General features: G+C 36.2%; 1 protein-coding gene across 1 annotated transcript in view; it reads left to right on the top strand.

The window, feature by feature from the left end:
• The window catches only part of mus312 (mutagen-sensitive 312), a 575,442-nt gene that overhangs the window by 278,531 nt on the left and 278,785 nt on the right, over positions 1-18,126 (top strand). The gene's annotated exons all lie outside the window — the stretch shown is intronic.

Raw genomic sequence — 18,126 nt, 5'->3', positions numbered from 1 at the left:
CATACTTGCTCCCAACCAACCAACAAGTTGTGGGTTCAAATCCTACCCCTTAGACACCATACTCTCCTGTTCCTTGTCAGCTGAACTGATTACTATTCATTCAAAACTTACCTTCAGTGGGTGCTATATTCAGCATTATATGCTCTAAATGCAATAACTACAACAAGGACTTCTGGACATCAATGTATCTCTATCATCTTGTATCTCAATGACTTCTCAGAGCACTCCATACAACATTTTTTTGATTATTCCTATAATCTGAGCTCAAACAACAATGAAACAGTATGATTAGTTCTTATCCTGTTGCATTTCTACCTTCTCAGAACCTTCTCTTCTCAGAAGAGGAGTATTTCAATCTCGTCCATGCAGAGTCTAATAATCATTCATTCTGCAATTACCTCTTTATCACTGCTAAAGCGGTAATATACAGCTTCTACCTCAGACATACAAGACCAGACAGCTCAGTGACTTCACAGAGAGAGGCAACTGACCAACTCCTTGCAGCCTTCAAACAATTGGTGAGAAGTCGAATCCTACATGAGCATCACCACCACCACATGCAAAACAACACATTAGATCTTTTCCACCAAGATTGGAATCCACGGAATCAACTCCTGGCTGAGCAGGGTGACTGCATCATAGTCCACTTTCCAGCATAGAAGTGACATCATCCAGCCCCCCCTCAAGAAAGGGGGGAAGAAAGAGTTTTGTGCTTAACAGTGCAATTATTAATCAGCTGTCACGCGCATGTAAATAGATAATATTGTCCTATAGTAACTGTTATGTTCTTCCACATGCATGTCAGATCTTATGTTCTAATACAGTATCATGTCAAAATAACTGTTAATGGCTTTTATTTTAAAAAAAAAAAAAAATTAATTCACCTTATAATTGATATTTTGATGTAACATACAAGAGTATGAGCATGTAACCTCTCTGCCTGACTGCAGAGAACCAAAAACTGGTTAATCCTAAACATAAGATTGTTATGTTTACAATAAAAAAATAAAATAATAAAATATCTTCTCAGAACCAATCTCGAGAATCCTTAAAAAGCATAAATTTGTACCTATCTATCATCATGGTTCTCATCTTCTAAGGATAAATGATCCCCCTCTCACTCTTCCTGTTGTCTACCAATTTCCTTGTAACTGTCACCTTTGTTACTTTACACATACTGGATTTGTTGAAGAAAAAATGCTAGAACACTGATTTTACATCATTAATAGGAAATTTGAGAATTCTGTACTTGCAAGACATGGAATTGATACTGACCATACTGACCACAATATCCTATGTTCTGAAATGCACTTACTCCACAGTGTGAACATGAATTGGAACGACAGTCTCTCATTATGAGAGAGTTTTATTCTAATCACACATCCTTAATTTAAAAAAAAAATGATATACTATGTTATTTCATTGTTCTATGTATAACATCATGTGGTGCTTACTGTTTTAAATAATCCATCATTTGTGGTCTGCTTTGTATCCAAGTGCATGATGCCACTGATGATGACCTGTAAGTGCCATGTCGAAATATGTTGCTGTTAGGTATATTATTGACTCCTTTACTTGTGTTATCTGGTTAATTTGTGAAAGGGTAAAATCAATCACTTCTGATAACAGCACCCTTATCACCAAATTTGACCATATTCTCAACACTTTCTTAGCCAATGGCTACATTTCCCCACCAAGTTCAAAACATTAAAACCACACACCCTCTTCCTCCTCCAGAACAAACTACACCAATTCTATCACCATTCCATATATAGAGTTACATCATAAAAATTAACAAAAATTCTAAAAAAAAAAAAAAAATACATTACAATCACTTACAGACCATATAGGAAATTGACATTCCTTATCCACTTGGCCAAAGACCAGCCATAACTCCCTAGATCTGTCTTACTATGGCCAAATAGGCAAGCCAGCCAACATCAGAATTACCAAACATAGGAACTGCATCCAGTAGTCCTGACGTTTGGAACCACCACTACATCCACTCATTACTTGCTATGTTTTGGACACCTACCACACCATAAACTGGAAGAAAGCACTCTATTTCACTGCTGCAAATGTAAGTATGAGAGATTACACTTAGAATCTGCCTCAGTCTTAAGAAACTATTCAAACCTCAACAAGTTTGATTGCTTGCATGAAACTGTCCCAAATTTGGGAAGCACTCATCCTCCAAACTTCATTTACCCTCCCCTTTCTGGGGGACACTATTTAGGGCTTCAGGCTCAACTCTTTGCCCTCATTTACCATTGTTACTGCTGGAGTGTGTACATTGTGATTTCCTTAAAAAGTACAATGAAAGAGAAAAACTTTTGTAAATTTTCCTGTTTATATACTCGCATCAAATGTTTGGATAAAATATAAGAATGACATTTCTGCCCTCTGAACTGTCATGCATTTCCTTACTTAAGTTTGATAAAGTGGCAAGTGGTGGTGTGTGTGTGTGTGTGGGGGGGGGGGTTATGGTGATACTTGCCAGTCACCTGTAAATTGTTGGATGGCAAGTATCAGTAAATAAAATAAAGAATATTTCAAGTAATACCTATATAAGTAAGGCACAAAAGTCAAGAAATAATTTATTATTGATTAACTGTTTAGACTTATTATTATTATTATTATTAGACGCCTCTAGGGAGTCCAAAGACTCATCGAGGGAGAGTGTGCTAACAGCATCGGACGATTGAACCCCTTCCAACTACTAACCATGCTCAAACTTGCTTAAATTTTTGCTGAGCCATTAGTAGCAGAGGCTCTACCAATCGACCAACCTTTGCTGGCTAAAAAAGGTTTGAAAGGTTATGCGCTGATTTGAACTCATTGTAAGGTTTAATGGAATGACCACATGACCTGGTGATTATTATGTTACTGTTTTTGTGTAATTTATGGAGACAGAGGAGTTGGCTGTCAGATTTCTTCTAGATGGCGAAGCTGGAGAAAGGATGTTTATTATGACACGCGTGAAGTTTCCACTTACTGTGCATGCTATGCCTACTCCATGTAATATTAACAATTGACTATTTAGACTTATGTGCTAGTTTGAGCTCATTGTAAGGTGTAAAGGAATGTATACATCACATATAAATAAATAACCACTAGTTTATTTATTTTAATTGATTAAACTAGTATTTAATTATGTACATTATTAACATTCACATCCTTCTCAACATGCAGACTACAGTAATGCTATCTTGTTCCTTATGTCTATAGCACCTTAGAAAAAATAGCCAAAACTCTAAATAAGTACAATCTTTGCACTGCATTCCACTTCATCTGAAGACTTATAACGGCTACCCTTATCTGCTCTGCTAAGAATCCTCTACCCTCTCTTTTCTGGCTATTTACAAAGTTTCTTGTTCTTGCAACTTATCATATTATGGTCAAATTGAGAGATCTGCTAACCTCCTCTTACAAGAACATGAGAAATACATCTGCTGCCATAAGTATGATCAGTCAGGTCTAGCTGACCGTGCGTTAGATACTTTGCACAGAATCAAATAGAAGAAAACTACTGTGCTTCACTACAACAACAAGTACAAACTTGGAAGACTTTTTATTTTAGAATCAGAAGCAGATTAAAAAAAAAAAAAACAGCCTAATCTTAATAAATACGGTGGTATTAAACTTTACCACCGTATTTATTGATCCCCTTCCAACTTTGTTAGGTTAGGTTAGGTTATCTGTTAGATAATAAAAATTTTTGAATTGATAGGGGTGAGGAGAAACACTGATATCCACTTGATTAGATACTGGTTATCGATTGTACGTGAACTTGGGTGAAAGAGATATATCCTTCCACAAATGTGAAATAGGTAATCACTAAATATCACTAAATTAATGGTGTTAGGTCATGGGTTTTCTTGAAATCTATGTTACTATTATCCCCTCTTGTGCCAACTAAGAATGAGATCTCCAGTCTATCTCTCTGGGGCCGTCTCCTTTTCGAACTCTGACAAATTTATTTGTTCCTGCTGCGCCAGTCAGAGTCTTAGGACAGAAGAATTCTTGCTGTAAGAAACTTTCTCAGAGTTCTAACAGCTACCTAAATGCGTTAAATATATATAGCATCTGTAGAGATCTCAGTTTGCAGTCATGGCCATATCCTTTCTAATTTATTCTTTATCTTCCTCCTATGCATAGGTTCACACTTTTATGAATGGTAAATTAGTCTCATGCTCAAACAAAACTCAGGCTTACATAGTAAAACATGTTTATTAAAGATCTGATGAGTTCACAATTAGGTTTAAACACATCAAAAGCTTATCACAATACCTATACTAAATCAGCTGACAATCATAAATGAACGCTCCAGTTAATAAGCATATAACTCATATACTCTGGTCAATTAAAACACACTTACCATGGGAAAATACAAGTTTACAATTTTAACTTCAATTGCTAACACAGATCCCACCACATTAATTAGGTCTCACATAAGAACTTAAGTCCTCCGATTACCAGTCCAATGGAGCTAACAAGTTACAGTGCATATAAGTCATTCAAAAAGTTCTCTAGGCAATTGTCCATTTTTCCTCCAACTTGAAACTGATTCACTCTTTTCCTCTATTGCTAATTGTTAAAATAATAAGAAAATTCAGTACATTACCACCGCCACATGAGGTTACCCTGTTCCCTTTATCCATCCTTTACTGTTAGATACTATACTGCTTCAGCAGGTTGCGTCCACGTGGAGGTGACTTCGCTCATCACGTACAACCATTTTCTGCACTCTGCTGGGCAACGCTCCTCTCACTGGTCACTATCATCTGACTGCCTGTCACCCTGGAGGAACCTTCCATTGTCTCATTTCGGTAGTACTTCTACCGATGGCTCGAGTTGGTGGATGCCGTCATCTCGTGTACAGTTTGCTCGATACTCGCCAGTCAGCAACAGGGAGAAACTTGCCATTCGATGCTGTAGAATTCCCTTCCACTGGTCAGTATCGTGGGTCCGAATGAAAACAGGAACAGAAAAAACGGGGGTTGAAACCTGCGCGAACCCGCATTTATTATCTCTTGTTGCACCCTCTTTTCTTTGCAGAAGTTTTCCCACGGCACCTTCCTATTGGTCCTTAAGTTGTTTAGTCACAACTCTTCTCCTCAAGAGCGCTCTTTTCAGGGAACGCGAGCTCAGTTCGCTTTCCACGAATGCCTTCGCTTCGGGCGTTAAGCTTATCGTGGGTAACTCACACGCAACCTTTGGACTTTTGTTTGTATTGTGCTTAGAGTAATTCTTCGTACTAGTGTTTTCAAACAACAACATTTCTATCTAGACAGACAAATTCCTCCTCTTTTTTTTTTTTTGTACTTCATTTTAAGGTAATTCAATTATGTTTCTCTATTAACAATTTGTTTCTTTACTAACAGTACAAGTATTTCTTGGTTATTATTGTATTCTTGTTAAATCTTGAATGAATGATCCTTTTGATGAAAAGGTCCTTATTCAAGATCTAACAATGGTTTCCTTTTTAGTGTACAAAAAACTTTTCCACCAGAACAAACTTAAAATGACATTTTGACATTTTCTTTCTGAGAATGCTCATCATCCTTTGGTGACCTTGGAATGTAAGATGCCCTGTGCCAGCAAACTAGTTTACTGTGAAAAAACTGGGAGAACTATAAACATCTTGTCTTGGAGAACTGTGAAAAATATTATCTGTATCTATAAATATAAATCTATATATGTATGTATGTTATATATGTAGAAACATTATCTATCTTGAAGAATCATAAGAAATATTATTATTATTAAGAGAGACCTCCAGGGAATCAGAGGGAGGCCACATACTACATGCACCATCTATCATACTTATTCTTTAATTCATTCACACTGCTTACACTCACACTTACAATCATGCACTACCCTGTGAGAGAAAAATCTAGCCCTTATCCCCTTCTTAGTGGCATTCATTCTCAGTTTCCAAGGATGCCCTCTTGTCCTTTTCCCATCCTCCATAAATTGAAACATTCCATGAACTGAAATCCTGTATGAACCTTTCAGAAGTCTCAATCATATCATCCCTCTTTCTCCTGTTTGCTAGTATCTGCAGTCTACAAATTCTCAATCTGTCTTCACAATCAGTATTCCACAATGCTGATATCATTTTTAACACTCTCCTTTGCACTCTCTTCAATATATCAGAATCACAACGGAAACCAGGAGACCAGACTTCTGCACAATAGTCCAAGTGAAGTCTTATCAAGACCTTGTAAAGAGGCAAAATGACATTGTTATCTTTTACATGTGAACGTTTGTTTCAGCATTGCAATTATCTTTTGCATTGTATTTGCAATTTTTACTACATGGGCCCTTCAGTTTCTTCTAGCATAATCCCACCAATATAAGACAACATTGGATATCTAATCACACTGAAGTGAATGACTTTACATTTACTGATTTTGAACTGATACCCATTTTCCCAAGCCCATAATTCCAGCCTATTCAAATCATCCTGCAAGTACTGCATATCAGCAGCATTCCTGATTACCCTATCTGGCTTTGCATCATCAGCAAATAGTTATATGTTGCTAGTCAAATCCTTCCCAATGTCATTAATGTACAGATTCAATAACAGTGGACCAAGCACTGATTCTTGTGGTACACCACTGGTTACTATAATCTTGCAGACACAAATCTCCCATATATATGTATGTATATCATATATAGACAAATCCCCCTTAGATATATGGGGGATTTGTCCCCCATATATCTGTCAGACATATATATGACTGACAGATATCAATTTTTGATATCTGTCAGTCAGCCAACCTCTTATCCATGCTAATATTCTATAATCCCATATTTTCCAATTTATGCAAGTCTTCCATGCTGTATTCTGTCAAAAGTCTTAGCAAAATCCAAAAGTATCATGGTGTATCCATTCCCCTTGTCCATTTCAATGGTAACATTGTTATAGAATGTGAGCAAGTTGCTAAAACATGACCTTCCCTTAGTAAATCCATGTTGCTCATTGCAAAGTAAAGATTCACTGTCAACCCACTTCTGAATGCAAGCCCTAACCAATTTTTTCAAAATTTCACAACCACTCCTGAGATACCAGTTGGTCGATATTTGGATATATTGATCTTTGCACCACCCTTGTGCAGTGGAATTACCATACATTCTTTCTATTTCTGCAGAATTCTTCCTTGTTCAGAGACTCATATTAAACAGCCTGTTTAATATGAGTTTAATAACAGTTCAGCTGATATCCCATCAGTCCCTATTGCTGAATTCGTATTCAGTCTGTGCAATGGCTCTAATACCTCGTCCTCATACACCTGAGTTCCTTCATCCAGTGAAGAGGTAGCAGTGAGCTCAGTGTTGCATACACCAGTTTTGATCGCTTTTAATAAAATGGGCACTCATTAGTTGAACAGCCTCTTCTGCATCTATTACTCTCACATAATCTGCATTTAGAAGAGTTTTTTCTTTCATATTCATTCTTTCTTTTACTTGCAGCATATCGATAGAATTCTTGTGGGTTGTCTTTAGCACACAGAGCCAGTTGCTTTTCATATTCAGACTTTCCTTTCTGTACAACAGTTGTGACTATTCTAGTGCTGCTTATAATTTTCATAACAGACATCGTCCTTATGCACACGGTATTCCTTCCACATCATTCTTTTCTTATGAATCTCTTGCTTAATAAGATTACACATCCATTTGACTCCTACCCTATTTATTCTTTGAACTCTCAGGACACATTCTGATATCGCATCATTTAAGTATTGTTTAAATGCTTCCCATGCACTGTCGATATTCTTCCTATCAAGCAACCAATCCCATTCCACTGAACTCAGTATACTCTTCAGTTGGTCATAATTACCTGCTTTGTAGTTTGGCATGTAACCTTTTCTGAATGGAACATTCATAAACTTAGTCACTTCCCAAGTGAGTACCACATGATTACTGTCACCAACCAGAGGCAGAATAGTTATGTCTTTAACTGAAACACCCCCTGACACTATAATAAAATCTAGCACTCTTTGACCTCGAGTTCCTTCTGCCACATGCTGCTTGAGGAAGTTGTCTTGCAACAGCTCAATAAATTCATTTTCATTCTTTTCATGAGATTCTACTGCTACTACCTAATCAATATTTGGATAATTCAAGTATCCCGTTATGATTACTCTTTTTGTGTTCGTCTTTTCTAGTTGGTGATACATTTCTTCATCACTAGCAACCGATCCACTAGGTCTGTAACAACACCCCACTATGCAATTGATATCTTGTTAGATTCTATCTCACACCAAATGGATTCAAATTCACTGCCACATGGAATACTGTTAGTAGTAGTAGTAGTACTACTACTACAATCATAGGTCTCAACTCTAATTGGATTCAAGGCATCCAGTATCATTAGCAGCATGTCCCCCCCCCCTCCTATCCTCTCTATTCTTCCTAAAAATACTGTACCCTTTACACTTGATACCAGTTAGTTAGTTAGTACATCCGATTCTGATAGCCAGGTCTCACTAATGCCTACAATCTGAAGTCCCAACATATTGACCAAGGCAACAAACTCTACCGCTTTGTTTCTGATACTCCTAGCATTCTTATACAGACATAATAATCTACCTGCATGTTCTTTTGAATACTCTTGTCTGCAGTCTGCATGACACTGTTGGACAACAGATCTCTATTCTTCTATGTACATTTGATGGGTTCAAACCAGACAAACACAGTCAAAATCATTCTCTCCTCGTCAGCATTTCGATGATAAAGCTCATTCCCATCATTAGCACAGTTATATAACATTGTCACTCTTACACTCACATTCTCACCATTTCCTCCCTTTATAATTTAGTTTCCCTGACTCTCTGTGTTAGGTCTCATATCAGTTATTAGTTTTTCTAGACTCCTGATACCAAACACATGTAGGCCTTCCCTTTTATACAAATCTAGTCTTCCCTCAAACTCACTCCACACATCCAAAAAGTACCACATGGATGGTACTTTTTGGATGTGTGGATAGTACCTCAGTCATGAGTACCACATGGTCCAGTAATGCACCATCTTATAAAGTTATTGAAGCTAATTATGACTGTGTAATTATAAAGGCACATCTGTGTTACGAAAAAGCCACACATTTTCAGTCCTGCCATTAGTTGTTTTTTTAAATAAATAAAATGAGTTGTTCCGTTTTTGACAACATCATTATGAAGTAGGATACAGTAATCATATTTTGCCCTGTTAATTTGATTGAATATTTATATGCATTTGTTTTCTGATAGTTAAACCATTGAAATATCATACTAATTTTGAATATATTTGATTTGTACAGTTTTTTGTTTTATGGTTGAAGGATTACATATGAAAATAGCTTACAACGAGAGTTATGAATACAGAAAGTTGAGATAGTTTTAAGGATGAATTGGATTTTTTATTATTATTATTATTATTATTTGACACCTCCAGGGAGTCCAAAGACTCATCGAGGGAGGGCACCTACTCTACAACTCTGTCTCCACCACTCAATCCACCAACTGACCGCAACTACACCAATGCCATCTACCACCGACCACCACCACTAGTTTTTCCACAGACAATCACAAACATCCATGCCCATGGTGGGGATTCGAACCCGCAGCCATTTGCCTGGAGAGCAGATACGCTAACCATTCAGCCAGCCATGCCGGCCATTTTGTGTTCTAGTTGTTTGGTGTCACCACATAAATAATGCACATTGTGTTGCCAACATGTAACAGCATATTTAAATCTATGAATCTTAAGAAAATGAAGTTCAGTCTACATGACTAGGCTGCTTGTATATAACCAATAGAAAAAACTCTATACTAATCCAACATATTTTAATAATATGATAATGCACCATTTTGTTACTTGCATATTGAAAACGCTAGTTTGAGAACTCAATAAAAGTAAAAAAAATTCTGGATAGTGACTTTTCCATAATTCATAAAACTGTATATATATATATATATATCATCATCGTCATAATCATCATGCTTGTCAAGGATTTAGGCCGAAGTGGCCTGTTCCAGCCTTAGAAGTCATCGTTGAATCTCTTAAGAGAACGTCCTGCTTTTCTTTTTCCTAATAGTTTGTAATTTAAGGCTTGTTTTGGTAATCTTTTTGTTTTCATTCTTTCAATGTGTTGCATCCATTTATGTTTATATTTTTTGTTTTATTTTTTATTTTTTTAATCTGTGTATATATATATATATATATATATTCTGAACATTCATTTTTACTCGGTAGAAAATATTATAAATTATTTTAAATGACTGATACCGAGAGATGAAGAGATGACATGACTTATTTAAAAAGATACTACTAGTTTACTAGTTTCGTTGAATGGATCAACTTCTTTGGGTATCACAATCACAGAAAGATGCAAGAAATAACAGAGACTTAAAAATTGCATTAACAGTACTAGTCCAAAAAAACATTAGTACATTTTGAAAACAGTAATGCGAGCTTGAGTTCCAAATAAAAGCTGACTACTTGCTGTCACAAGTGTGCCAGTATTGAACAGAGGCAATGTGTGCATCAGAAAGATTGAAACTTAGGGAGTTATTGATATGGGAAGAATCTAATGCAATATTTCTGGACTCGACAATCTTTCTTTCAAGTTCATCATAGCACACATGGATATTAGAAGTTTGTGTCCAGTCCACAATGTGTTGGCGGCCTTCATCTGAGTTAATGGAGAAAAGAACGTGGCTAGAGAGGGTGCTGGCTCTAGTCCTGTTGTAGGAAATATCTCTACGGTGTTCTTCCAAACGAAGAAGGATGGATTTTAGCAGTTTGGTCATAGTATGGCTTTCCACAATCACATAAGATCTTGTAGACTCATGGAAACTGAGTTGGAAGATGTTTCTCTTTAGGTTTACTAAGTATAGATCGAAGTTTTGGGAGCATAGTGAAGCAAGTTCTGAAGTTAAATTTCTTGAGAATTTTAGCTAGTTTTGGTGAAAGAGAGCTGATGTAAGGCAAAGAAATAAATGCTCTTGAGGAAGAGACATCTTCAGAAGCAGTTGAGTGACAGAGAGAGAAAATTTTTCAATCTAATTAGGAGAGAAACCATTATTGATAAAAGTCTTTTTAAGAAAAAGGAGTTCATTTTCAATTTCTGTTTCTTCTGTTAAAATTTTGATTCATACTTAGTAAACGTAAAGAGAAACATCTTCCAACTCAGTTTCCAGGAGTCTACAAGATCTTATGTGATTGTGGAAAGCCATACTATGGCCAAACTGCTAAATCCATCCTTCTTCATCTGGAAGAACACCGTAGAGATATTTCCTACAACATGACTAGAGCCAGCGCTCTCTCTCTAGCCACATTCTTTTCTCCGTTAACTCAGATGAAGGCCGCTAACACATTGTGGACTGGACACAAACTTCTAATGTCCATGTGTGCTATGATGAACTTGAAAGAAAGATTGTCAAGTCCAGAGAAATTGCATTAGATTCTTCCCATATCAATAACTCCCTAAGTTTCAATCTTTCTGACGCACATTGCCTCTGTTCAATACTGGCGCACTCGTGACAGCATGTAGTCAACTTTTATTTGGAACTCAAGCTTGCGTTGCTGTTTTCAAAATGTACTACTGTTTTTTTGGACTTGTACTGTTAATGCAATTTTTAAGTCTGTTATTTTTTGTATATTTCTGTGATTGTGATACCTGAAGAAGTTGATCCATTCAACGAAACTAGTAAACTAGTAGTATCTTTTTAAATAAGCCATGTCATCTCTTTATCTCTCAGTATCAGTCATTTAAAATAATATATATATATGTATATATATGGGGGGGGGGGTAATTGCTTAATGGTCTAAGCCAAATAATTGAGAGGAGACTTCCACATCACCTTTAAGAAATGAGGAGAACAAACCGGGGGCTTCTGACCTAATGCAATCCTCGCCTTCACGTGATGCACCCTGTTGGTAGGTATCAGCTGGGTACTGAATGAACAAAGATGAACTTGCAATTTGGGACTCAACTGACCAAACTGTACTCACTATTGACTTAAATGAAATAAGTAACATGGTACTACATGATGAGATTTCATACCAGCTGGGGCATTGCCCAGTTAAAGAAGGCCTCTACTGTTTTCATCAGGGAACCAGGATGAGCAGTGAAAAGTCAGCTACTGGAACAGACTCAACCTCAGCATCTACGAAAAAGAACAAACCCAATATCAGAAGAAATGAAGATAGCAACTATCATTATAAGGACTATTAATGGAAAGGAAATGGAGCTTGCAGAAGAACTAGAAAAGTACCAATGGACATAATTCATGGCATCACTAAAACAAAGAAAAGGGGAAAAAAAAGGTGAGATCTTACTAAATAATGAGATAGGATGTTATATTCAGACAATAATGATCAAGGAAAGGAAGGAGTAGAGATAACATTCAACACCAAACATAAACTTATTGATTGAAAGGTGCTTCGAGTAGAGTTATATGGACAATCTTCAAAATGGGGAATTGGACAATGAAAGTTATTTGTGCCTACTGTCCTGCAGAAAGTTCTCCTAAGAAAGAAGTGGAGGAATTTTTCAACTCATTGAAGCAGGCAGCTGACATAAAGAAAATGGGAAAAGTGGTACTTGCTGAAGTTCTAAACAGCTGAGTAGGAAATGAATCCCACCAGGCTTATAGGAATGCTTTTTTGGGAAAATTTGTTAAAAAGGGCAAAACTAATAATAATGCTAAGTATCTGCTGGATTTCTCTTTAGGATATGGACTAGTCATTACTAGATAGATGTTGAAACCTTCAACCTTGGTATCTCTTCTGGTCTGCTCCCAAGATGAGACCTCAATAAAGGTCGAAACCGGTATAGGTAGCGGCCCTTCCGGCAATGCATAGTATTATACGTGTCCATAAGTGTTATGTGCCTTGCATACTAAGGCAGTTGATGTGAAGTCATTAGCCTCTATATACAAGTAGCGCAGTTGTGAAGTTACTTCATGTGCAAACTTTGTTTGTTTACACTTGGATAAAGGATGACATCAAGAATATAATTTCTTGGCATCTTTAATTTACTAATGCCATGTTTTAACATGAAGATGTGTACAAGTTTAGGATACAAGAATGTACAGAGGATTTGAAATCTGAAGCGACCATCACTCAGTTTTAAGTAGGATACAAATGAATATTAAATTGAATAGGACAGTATGTAAAAAAAAAAAAAAAAAAAAAAAAGGTCAAGCAGCTTTTACAGGTAAAGTGTAGTCTCAACTCTACAAATATTGAAGAATGAATGAAACTGTTCAAAAACAAAAACCAAACCTTGGAGTCTCAATGGCAAAATATGAAGAAAACGATTGATTCAGCTAAGGAGGTATATGGTGAAGTTGTCTGCAAGGATAGAAAACTAAGAAGCCATAGTTTCAACACAATAAGTTAAAGAAGTAGTCCATGAAAAGAAGAAATCGTACTGAACGTTCCTAGCAAATAACTTAGCAGATGCTCTAAAAGAATACAAAGAAAAATACTATGAGATACTATAAGGGCTGACTTTGGTAAAAATATAGAAAATAAATACAAGGAAGTTGGCAAAATGTTCTGGAGGCTATTGCAAAAGCTTAGAAAAAATAAAGGAATCAGAGATAATAAAGGTGAATGAAAACTGAAGATAAGCATATCCTGGATATCTGGAGTAATTACTTTGAAAGATTGTTAAACAAAACAAGCACTGTCACAACAGCAATAGAAAATTTTCAAGAGGAATGCAAACGAGTATGTTTCAATATTTGAGGTAGAAAAAGACACCAAAAACTTGAAACGTTGTAAAGCAGCTGGAATAGAGGATATGTGAGCATAAGTAACTCATATATTTAATTAAGCATATCTGAGAAATGCTTAAATATGGAGTATAAAATTTTGCAATAGCTGCACTATATAATTGAGACGGCCTGGTCAGAAGGTCAAATTCCTGATGATTGTAGTAGAGCTCTCCTAATTCCCATCTATAAAAAAGGGAATAAAGCTGAATGTGGGATTACAGAGGAATTTCTCTTAGTGTTCCAAGCAAGATTTATGCAAGCATACTTGAAAAGTGGTTGCGAAAAATTGCAGAAGAGAAACTGAGAGAAGAAAGGTCTGGTTCTGGCCAAAGATCAAATTTTCACTTTAAGAAAAATAATTGAGAAATCGTGAAAATATGACAAGGATCTGTACTTAAGTTTTGTAGATCTGCAAAAGGCATATGAAAAGGTGTGCAGAGAAAAACTTTTCAAAACATTACAGTGATATGTGATAAATATGAGGGTTTTGAGAAAAATTAGGAGAGTGAACAGATGGCATCAATTGCAGAATCATATTAAAAATGAAGACATCGTGAAGGAACTTGACATTGTTTGCATTCAAAAATATGTGAGCAGATTCTAATCTGTGGTGTATGGTCACTTAAATAGACTGGGAGAGAAAAGGTTACCAAAACAAGTGTTTAATGCCAAGATGGCAGGGAAAACATCCAAAGGAAGACTGAGGTCTAGGTGGATTGATTCATTCAGAAGTGCATTAGAAGAATGAAATGTTAGATAGCAGAATATTGGGGCAGACAAGTAACAGAGCAATTTGGAGGAAAATTGTTGTTAGATGATTGATAATGTAAACTTAATTATGTAGTGCTGTCATAGTAACTTGAATGCCCATCAAGGGTACATATTAGGAAACTGATGATGATAATATATGCATGTATGAAAATATGTTGCTAGTAATACATAAAGATTTCTATGGCAAAAATGTCTCATTTAAAATTTTCTATTTCCTTTTTATAGCCATAGAAGATTAATCATAAACTGAATTATTTTACAATTAATGAATTTATTATTAATATATGACTATCATTCTACCAGGCTTATTGCCAGGGTACTCTCTCTTTTTACTAGCATTTACTCTTCATGTATCAGAACTCTTTCCACTTTAAATCGAGTATAGAAACATTCAACGTAAAGTTGATCTCTCCTCTTTGTTCACCAATATTACACTAAAGGATATCACCTTGAAGTTAATAAAAGACAAAATTCTACAAAGAGAGGGTAAACAGCTGTGGTCCCCCCTCCCAGTTAACTACCTTACAGAGAGTTTGAGAAAAATGCTTATAACTCCACCCAAAAGAGCCCTGATATTACAACACACACAAATCCCACACACACACACATGCACACTGTATCATTTTAAAAAGCTTGGTCAACAAAATTGATTTGTTCAGATAAAAATGCCCTCACTATAAATGAATCTCATACACAGTACCTTCTTAGCCAGCTGCAATTGCACTAAAACCAAAAAATGTTAACGCCACAAACCCACACATCTCTTCTCCACCAAAATATAGGCTATTTTGAATCATCACCATCTCACACATTCAGAACATATATCAGAAGTTGATAAAAATCCTTTTTTTTTGGTGGGGGGGGGGGGGTAACAACTGATGACTACCTTCACTGCACAACAAATTGGCATCCCTTATCTGCTTTCCTAAAGACCAGCCACAGCCACTAAATCTGTCTGGTGTCTAAACAAGTACCATGCTGCTGTAATCTCTTCTGCTATGGCCAGAGAGCCAGGGCAGTCAACATCAGAATCTCTGAGCACAAAGGCCATATCTGGTACATGCTTAAACTGAGGCTGCACGACTTTTGATACCTGGCACAAGATATGCTCTCAACAAAATAATAATAATAACTTATTTTATTGTAGTCGATACAAATATAAAAGCTTCTTCTTGAAATCTGTTTCTTTAAAAATCTATTCAACCCTGAACAAATTTGGACCATGAAACTGCCTCAAATCTGAGAAATTCTTCAGAACTCCAGCCCAACAGTCAAATTCACTAGATGGTAAAATTTAGTACCTTCAGCCTACCTTTGTTTTACCTTCCACATGTACTGCCTGCTTGTGCATATATATCTTGCATTGTTCCCTGATGATGCCAGTTTGACTTTGTGAAATACTGGAAGTATTAATGAAATGATTTTGATTAGTATATCCTCTTCATTACGATATCCTCCTTAAATCTACTATGAATAATCAGTGTATTAGCTTAGCACTTAAATTGTTGATATATATGGTACAGCTGTGTATTTTTATTTTATTTTTCCTTTTTCAGTTAAAAAAAAAAAAGATGAGAGTTAAAAAGGGAAGAGAATGAGACTTGTGAGTGTGAATATTAAGCCAGCCTCTGCTAGGCCCCGTGCAGTGGGGAAGAAGGAGAGAATCTTGTATTGCTTATGTCAGTTTGGTAGATAATATTTGTAAAGGCATTTGTATATTACAAGAATAATAAATGCAGATTACTTACATAAGAAATTATCTTGTACCTATTATTATTATTATTATTATTATTTATATTGGTACTTCACGGAATCATATTAATGGTAACATAATACTTATCATACATCTCCCTGAACTTATTCACTGTTGGGACACTCACAACCACCTCTGGCAATCCTTTCCACTTATTCAAGGAAAGAGTATGGATATGGGAAGATATGGAATCATGAACTGCAGTTCATGATTCCATATCCATATCTTGAAGTAAAGAACCTAGTCCACACACCTTTACTAACCATACTCTTACACAACTTTCAAGTGTGACCCCTTGTTTTCCCCCCTACTCCCCATATATTGAAAATTTTCTTCGGTGTGAATCTTATAGTTTACAGCTAAACTCTGCAACCCACATACCTTCAGTCTATCCTCATAGGGAACATGCCGCAGGCCTGTCATGAGCTTAATCACTCATCTCTGAATCCTTTCTATTACTACCACCACCCCCACCCGGCTCCCTCGAAATGCAGCTGACTAAATCTGTGCACAGTAGTCAATATGACCGAGTTATTGCCTTTTAAAGAAGGGATAATAGCCTTCCTATCTTTACATTATCAATGTATTCTTCAATGTCCAAAAGTAATCTTCTGAGCTGTTTTGAGAGAGGGTGGGGGACAAGCCAAATCATTTATTTATATACATACATACATGCATACATTGTGTGTGTGTGTGTGTGTGTGTGCAAATGTGTCCTCAGAATTTCAAATCTCTATGCACCTTCATCCCCAGATCCCTAGCCTCATCACTTTCCAGTTATCTAGTACCATCCTTATAATACGAAGTATGTAATCCTTTCATCCCAAAATGCATTACCTTATTACCATACATTTAACAACATTAAATTGATAACTGCTGTCCTTTGTCCACACTGTCAATTTATTTAAATTGTCCTGCAAGATATCCATATCACCTTTATCAGCTGTTGCCCTCCCCAATTTTGCATCTGCAGCAAATAATATGCAAATTAAAGAGTAATGGTCCTAGTACAGAGCCCTGAGGCATTCCACTAGTCACCCTAATTTTCCTTGATTCCACTCCACTATACACCACCCCTCTGATGTCTATCAGCCACCTCCCTATTCATGCATTCTAATTTGCTCCAACTTATGTAATACTTTTTCCATATGGTATTCTGTCAAATGCTTTGTAATTATTTTATTTATTTTTTTAAAGGATGTTTTTCCCAAGTATCATGGCCATCTTCAGTACGATTTGAAGGATGAAAAAGTGGCATTATCATGCATGACTAACACTGCAGATATGGTATATGTGGTTGAATAGTATAGTTAGATAACTGATGATGTCCTAGCAAGATTTATTTAAATAAATAATAAATGATATGATCAGCAATGTTAAGGAGTACTACTTTGTATAGTAAGAAAAAATTGTAGATCTATTCAGATTAGGACAATCTAATGCATTGTACCTTTTTCTTATTCAGTTTTCTATAAGGTTCCTTCTCTTGTTTAGAACTTGAGTGTTTTTCCAGTCCACCCATATATCCCTATACATATATGGAGATAATAGCATGCATTGGAGATAATAGCATTGATACATCTCCCTGATTGGCCAATCAATTATAGGTGTAGAGGATTCAATAATTACCAGAGAATGCCAATGGAAGAAGCTTATCCTTTACAGTACATAAATAATGAGGAAAGCTTTCACAAAGACAAAATGCCATTTTGATTGTTTTGAATTCTGGATATCTTTCAATATCCGGAGTACCTGGTCCTGGAGCATATGCAGTTCTCCATGTTAACCCCATCTTTAGTGATTGAAAGTAGAACAGCTCTGTATTTGTTT

The sequence above is a fragment of the Typopeltis vanoorti genome, chromosome 7, assembly GCF_054136105.1.
Source record: "Typopeltis vanoorti isolate ZY-2024b chromosome 7, IOZ_Tvanoo_1.0, whole genome shotgun sequence".
Taxonomy (NCBI): Eukaryota; Metazoa; Arthropoda; class Arachnida; order Uropygi; family Thelyphonidae; genus Typopeltis; species Typopeltis vanoorti.
The sequence above is the reverse complement of the archived record's forward strand: the minus strand, read 5'-3'. Positions and strand labels throughout refer to the sequence as shown.